The 7,589-nt window shown below is 34.4% G+C and overlaps 1 long non-coding RNA gene across 1 annotated transcript; it reads right to left on the bottom strand.

Moving 5' to 3' along the window:
* Nucleotides 1-4,251: 4,251 nt before the first annotated feature.
* Nucleotides 4,252-6,842, bottom strand: LOC107321329. The gene is made up of 3 exons (XR_004307334.1): nucleotides 6,570-6,842; nucleotides 4,880-5,071; nucleotides 4,252-4,456 (listed from the first exon to the last, which is right to left on the bottom strand). It is a non-coding gene; the product is annotated as an uncharacterized LOC107321329 (long non-coding RNA).
* Nucleotides 6,843-7,589: the final 747 nt, after the last annotated feature.

The raw sequence follows: 7,589 nt of genomic DNA, 5'->3' as shown, positions 1-7,589 counted from the left end.
GTAGGAAACTTAGTGAACTACTAATGGATCTCAAGATGGACAGCCTTTTTTACGTCTACTGGCGCTAGTAGGATCAGACAACATACCCTAACTTGAAGGACATCTTATATGTTTTTTCTTTTAAAACTAAAAGGTCATAGAGCTTATGTTTGTTTTTACAGAAATTTCTAAATGACCAAGGTCATTTTATTTACTTATTTACTAACACTTCACATATAACTTTCTTTCTCTTTTTCTTCTGCTATCAAGATCAATAAAAGGACCAATATAAAGACATATTCTGATTTTCATTTTTTTCTGAATTATCTGCTTTTTTTTTCTTTTTTTTCTGATATTGTTTTCTGTAATAATCTTGTCCTCTATTCTGTAAAGAAGCAACCCATATTATCTGTCATTTCCTACAATTAAGGACTGAGATTCCAATTTCACAACAGTGAGATAATATACTTTTCCCCCAAAACTTCAGCAGTTATTTTGCAGTAAATCTATCCCCTAGGCCTCTGCTAAGCTGGAGCCAAGATATATGCAAACACACAAATGCAAGGCTTTCATCTCTAAAGTGGTCACTCAGAAAAGAAAGGAATAATACATTTGAAAATTCTCTCGCTTAGATGTGGTGCAGAAGTACACCAGCTTTTGCTTAATATTAAAGACACTCTTCAAAGCCACAAAAACAAAACATTTATCAGTGTGGTATACACTGAGATAATTGGACAACACTTCAAAGGTTTTGTTTTCAATCTTTTCTTATCACTGCTATTCAAGGAAAATATATCTGTACAACAGTATAAAATAAAATTAACTCTGCAGTTAATCTGACAAGATTTTGGAAAAAAAAACATATATGAAAATCTATTACATCCTGTTTAGTTTTTGAAAAAGTGAAATAATCAGGTCAAGTATTTCAATTTTGACAAACTTTAAAAACACTGACATCATTAATATGGTTTCTGAGCCGAGCACTTATCAGCTCTACTCTAAGAAGGGTGAAGAATAAGCTGAACAAGGTTTCCAAAAGAGTGCAAATAAGGAACAGATATATCCAACTGACTACCTGACAAGCTGCAGACTCGTAAATATTTTCAGGATATGTAAACCAGAAACAATAGGATGTACCCATCCATAAATTTGTGTAATTGAAGAACACTCCAAAATTAAAAATAATAAATAAATAAATAAATAAAAAGACTACATTCTGCCCAGAAGCCTCTTGCAAGTAGAAAGGGAACTTCTTATTACTGTTTGGCTGGTGGTACAAAATCTATTCATTAGACCCTCACCTAATACTGGCAAGTTTACATGTGTATTTTTCACAAGTTTGGGGAGTATGTAATCTTCAGTATCTCACATTAGTTTTCTTCCAAATCTGTTAATTTGGAGAGATAAGTAAATGCATCCATGTATGTAAATGTCCCAACTTTTGCTTCCTGCGTTCCTCCTACCTCACTCTCTTAATGTTTAAAGGCTGCAGAAATAATTCCCACAGTCACTGGAAGCAAACGAAATCAACACAAACCAAACTGTCTCTTTTGCTTATGAACCTGACTGCTTATAAATGAATATAATTGCTGTACCATTTTTTCCATTCACCTTTCCTGAAAACACAGTAATTAACTTTTTCTGGACATGTCAATAGTTTTAGAAAGCCAAATAATTTGTTTCAGTGTTTGTAATGGGCTGGATATACAAAAAAGCCAGTAACTGGATGAGTTATCTAAATGGACAGCATATTGGGTGGATAAACATTAATCTTTGTGTTCAACCACACAAAACATGTTACCACTGTATCACCTACAAAAGTAAAACAATATTTCCTCAGATGAGCCTTCCAGCATCTAAATGCCTTCAGATCTACATTGAAACTGACACTGGTGTTTGCTAGAGTTTGAACATCAACTTTTTGGCAACTAAAACCAATCCAGAATAATTAGAGTTGTCTGGCTTTATAGAGCAAGACATTCACTCTTGAATAGAAGTCTACAAGAGCTGGAGGTTTTGGCAGTTTGATGATCAGTTTGAGCATTTCCAATTGAGCAGACCAGACTGGAAACTCTGGGGGCTGAGACTGAGCCCTTGGATATGACATACGGTCATGCAACCCCCCAGTTTTTGAACCCTCTTGGTGGCTCACGTATATCTAATCATTAGCAAGGAAAGTAATATAGTCTCAGGCCTTCTTTATTCCCTGAAGAACAATTTGCAGTCAAAAGAGAACCATCAGACACTATTAAGAATCAAGCAGGAATTGCCCAGTTTTCTTCCATTTAGACAAAACAAAAAACCAAAGACAATTTATACACATCCTGAAGAAGTACCTTTTAACTCTAAACAAACAGCTTTAGACATTTCTAAGCTAACATCATTGCTGTTCTCACCACGAAGATATTTTGACTTTACATTTCACAATTATCACATAATTGAGTGAATTCTAATTTATCTTCCCAAAACTAAAAAATAAAAATATACAACTATTACATCCATTTAAAATCATTTCAATCTCTAGCTAGTCTTGTAGAGATTACAAGGAAAAATAATGACTAATGACGTTAGCCAGTAAAGCACTTTCTGGTTCAGCCTCATATTCAGACATACTGACTAAAACTCTATGTGGACACTTAAAAACTTTGAATTTCTTCACAGTCATAGAAATTTGGCTGGACTGCACATACATTCCACAACTGTATAAATATCCATCCCTACTGGAATCAAGTACTTACTTTTCTGCCCAAATATTCTGCAAATAAAATACAGAATTAAGAAATGCAGATATAATTTCTGAATAGAGACTTTAAAAGCATCAAACTAGCTTATATTTCTTAGCTCCATCTTCTGTTTTCCATGTGAGGTCAGCATACTATTTGTGTCACTGGAACTGACTTCTGAAACTCATGCAAGAATGTCGGCATCACTACCTACAACTTGTATATAATTTTCTATATCCTGAAAACAGTAATTTACAAGGGGGAAGAACTGAAAAGTCATGACATGACAGAATTACTACTGCTTGTTTAAACTGTGACTTTCCTGTTTTTTTGGTTGCGTTTTTTTTTTTTTTTTTCTGGTTTTTTGTTTGTTTGTTTGCGGTTTGTTTTTTTAAGTATTTTGGTTCTATTAAAGATGACACCATAGTCTGAATTCCTGAGGTTTATGATTATTATTTCAGGAGAACTGCTAAAATTCTTGTAATTTTTAGTTGCAAGTTGCACTATTACATTGTGGAAAAACTTAAGCTTAATTCCAGCTTCATTTCACTAACGCAAACATGCTTAAATCTCCTGTAGATGATATGTGTTGGAATCTACAGCCACAACACTATGCAAAAGGTGTTTCCTGAGCAGAGAAAAGCCTTGCAAATACTATACTCAAGTAAACACAGAAGCATTCCAAACGGAAAGGAGTTCCTCTGCAAGATACTCAGTTTGAATACAGTTAATAAATAATTGAAAAATATTTTCTTTTCAAACACAATCTGCCTTTGAAAGGTGCAGAAATGGTTAATCCAAATAGTGAGAAGAGCTGCAACCTTTTCCAGATATTACTCTGACTAATGAAGTGAGAGGTTAAAGTAAACCAGCCAAACTATATTTTGCCATAAAATTGTGTCCCAGAACAATCTACTGAAAATGAGAAGATAACAACTGAGGCCCTGAAGGATTTGTTACTGTGACTGATTCTGTTTAATGTGTTCGTACAAATTGTTTGGAAAAATGACAATGGCTGTAGTTTGTTCAAGTCTGCAGATTTATTAAAAAGGGGGAATAATAGTTGGCACCATGTCAGGGGTAGCAAAGAAACACAGGGAATCTGAATAGGGTAGGACAATAGGGAGTAGGAGATCATGTGCAGTGTCAAGAGATATGATATAATGCCTTCAGGGAGGCCCAGAAAAGGATTAAAAATAACTCAAGTTTGACAAGCCATAGGGAAGATAAATCATAGATAATGACAAAAGAAACAGCATGAGGACAGGATCACAGAATTTGTGTCCCCCGACAGTAAGAAAGTTGAAAGGTCAATGAAGAATAGGTAGGCACAGGCACTTACACTCTGTATTCTCACCAAACAATCAGACAAACATTTTGAGTTTTAGAAAAGCAGTCAATTGTAGATTTAATATCTTTCTAAAATTGAGTGGTGATTTGTTTCATCCTTAGCCTAACCAGAATTTTCCTAGAAGTAAACAGAAAATAAAATCACAAAAAATGTCTACTGTTATTAGTATTATTATTTTATTTTACTTTTGTGGTCACTAAGATTCATAACACATTTGGAAAAATCTAAAACAAAAACAGTTAATAACCAAGAAACTGGTCATTTACCTCTATTATGCATACCATAAGGGAACTGGAGAATAGTTTCCCTTCTCTTTTGGCAGGTTACTTTTCAGAGACATTGCTGGGAGTTGTGCTTAGTTTTGTTTTGGCTTGTTTTTTTAGCTTTCATTAATTCTATTTCCCTACAAAGAAAAAGAGAAGGAGAGGAGAAGCTAGAATACTCACAGAAGAAGTGGTGGTCATAAAGAGAAATCTCTAAAATGTGAAAAGTATCAGTGCCATACCAGACAGAGCACGTACAGCAACAAATAAGCTCTCAAGAGGTTCTCAGTTGGAAGCCAGAAGTTTCCTCTAGTAAGACACCAGCACTCTTTTTTAACTGCTTAACATAGGCCAAAACACACACAAACATCCCCTTGAACTTCAAACTGTTTCAGACATTCTTCAGCCAGGCTGGAAAACATCTATTTAAATTATTAAGAGCGAGTAAAGAGCATTATACATTTTAGGGGGAAAAGAAAAGGGAATTTTCTTTTAAAAGAAAAAAAAAAGTAAAAAAAATTGCAGTGAAGAAGTAAGAAATGAAGAAAAAAAAGAAAACTTACCTGCTTATATAAACAGTTGTTTAAAGTGTAGAAATAAGGGTAAAAAGAATCCCGGTCAAACTGTGCATAGAAGTGGAGAAATGAAGTACAGTGTTATTACTGGTATTCACAGACAAAATTATCTTGAATACTCTACAGAAATTAATTTTCTTCAGACAATCACTGGCCATGGTTCTCTGAAGTATTACAGTCCTGGAGACAAGAAGAAAATGAATTATCTATGAATACTGTCTTATCCAGAAAAGCAGACTAGAGTTCTACTCTGTTTTTCTGTACCATTCAAGGTGCAGGAAAACTACCATGTCTTTGATATCTAAATGACAAATTAATAACTGAAAACAATGGGGTTCTTCTTTGTCTTTTGTAGACTAGTTATAAAATCAAATAACCAACACACCAAAACATATGTTTTGACATATTCATTAATATTGATGTTACAAATTAGCTTTAAACCTGCATGTGAAAGGCACTGATCAGAAACATCAGATTTTGCTGTAAAAACAAGATATTAATAAAAATCTAGAGCCTTATTCTTGTTTTTCAGCTCTAAAATATGTTGTTTGATAATGTAAATAACTGCTGGGGTGACTCCAACTGAATCTTCCAAATCATTAATAATGACTTCAAAGGGGAAGTATTTTATATAACAATCCTTGTTTGCGTATTTGTTTCTGGTCCATTCATTAAATCATCTTTGTTCATTAACTTGAAGGTATATTCCACTCCTTTCACGGCCGTACTTAAAAGAGGGAACTTTCTGAGATCTTCATTACTTATATGACATATAAGTTATATGACATATTGCAACAACTTTTGCCAAGTTCTGCATTTCTGAAGAAATAGCTTTTGTTTAAAGAAAAACAAAAAGAAAACAAACAACAAAAATCACAAGTATTTTTCTCTCAGTCCCATAAGAGAATAGTCAAGAGTTATATTGTCAAATTACATTCAGTCACAAGTAAGCTAACTAGTAATTTGTATTAGAAAGGAAACATCGATACTCCATCTTTAGGTGTAATATGATTGACACATATGTGCACGTGCATGCTCAAAATTATCTGTCATGTTTCCTATTTCCTCCAGAAAAACTTCTATGATCAAGAAGTTATTTTGCTTATTATCATGAGCAATACCATTAATATCTTTCACAAAATTTATTTTTAAGAAAGAATGACCCTAAGTATTGAAGTAAGCACTGAAGATGGAAAAAAAGTCCATGAAATTGAAAATAAGGCAATATGGAGAGAGAGCAGAAGACTTCCTCCTTCTAAATTTCTGTTCTATCGGCCTACCTCCATTTCCTATGGCATTTCACATTATCGTGAAAGGCAAAATGCATGAGATAGGTGGCTGTAGAATCCCTTGTTCTTTTCCAGTGACTGGTGATAATGTTACTGATGTTCAACCCATAACATTTTGCTTTTGGGCTTCCTCTTTCATTGCAGCTATCAGCATACCCACAGGAAACCCACATTCCAATAAAGAACTTTTAGTTATTGATAGAATATTCTCAAACTGAAACAGACATTAACTTAAAAGTATACATTCACAAAGAGGTATTTGCAAATTTGGCGGCAATCTGTAGAAATCTATAACTGAAAATATTCAAAGTAGGAGTTAAAATTCAACTGTAAAGGAAAAAAGAATAAAATGCTCCAGACAGATAACGTGCCAGGTCTCACACACATACCTTTCACACACAGTTTCTAAGGGTCCAACTGGGGCTCCAAGCTTTTTCCACAATGCAAAAATGATCAATAACACACTTAAGTCTATGAATTTTCTTTTGAATGGGGTTCAAGCAGACATTCCTTTAAAGATCCATCAACATAAAATTTCTTTTCTTCCTCCTCTGGTCGTAAATTAAAGCTTGTGTCCTGGTCCAGAAGAAAAAGGCTTGCTGTAAAATATCTGAAAGCCAACATAACATTTCTTTAATGAATACAGCTCATATTGACTGGAGGAAAATAAAACACAGTATGAATCAATTTATGCCTGTTCTGACTATGCATTTCATTGCTAATGCAGTGCAAGACAAATCTAAATAGTATTTGGGGATTATTTGTGCTTTTAATCTGATGGGTTTACTGTTGTTTTTGTTGTTGGTTTTTTGTTTGTTTGTTTGTTTTTTAGAGGAGTGAGTGGTAAAGTGCCTATCCAGAAGTTTTAGTTTAGTAGAAATTCACAGCATGAGAGGCATGAGTTGCTCAATCACTATCGATATCTACCTCCCTTGTTTCTGTTGCTAGTACAACATCAAGATTTTGTGATACTGAAGGACAACTGGCATTTTCCTGGAGGTACCAGCAGTGTGGGTGGCAGTCTCAGCTGTGTCCTGAGGTGGGTATATTGGAATGGGTTGGACACGAGTATGTCCAGTAGGGTGACATTAGAATATCTGTTATTAAGATATGACAAAGGAACAAACAAAAATGCTGAAGGCTTCTATTCATCTCTGCCTCTTTCAGGATGTTCTGCATTATTTTTTGCCATCTTTTGTTGCACAGGTTAAATTGTCTCCTAGCCTTGCCCAAGACAAATGCAGCTATCGAAGTGCCTGGGGTCGAACACACACATCTGCACTTAGACACCTAATGAAACAAACATGGTGCCAACAAAAGCTCTTGCTGATATGCAAAACCATTTATTTTCCTCAAAATTTAAGATAAGCTTTTTTGGGGAAGACAAATTATGAATCAGATTAAGGTCC

Source organism: Coturnix japonica, chromosome 1, assembly GCF_001577835.2.
Source record: "Coturnix japonica isolate 7356 chromosome 1, Coturnix japonica 2.1, whole genome shotgun sequence".
NCBI classification, from domain to species: domain Eukaryota; kingdom Metazoa; phylum Chordata; class Aves; order Galliformes; family Phasianidae; genus Coturnix; species Coturnix japonica.
Note: the sequence above shows the minus strand (reverse complement) of the source record. Positions and strands in the feature narration are given on the sequence as shown.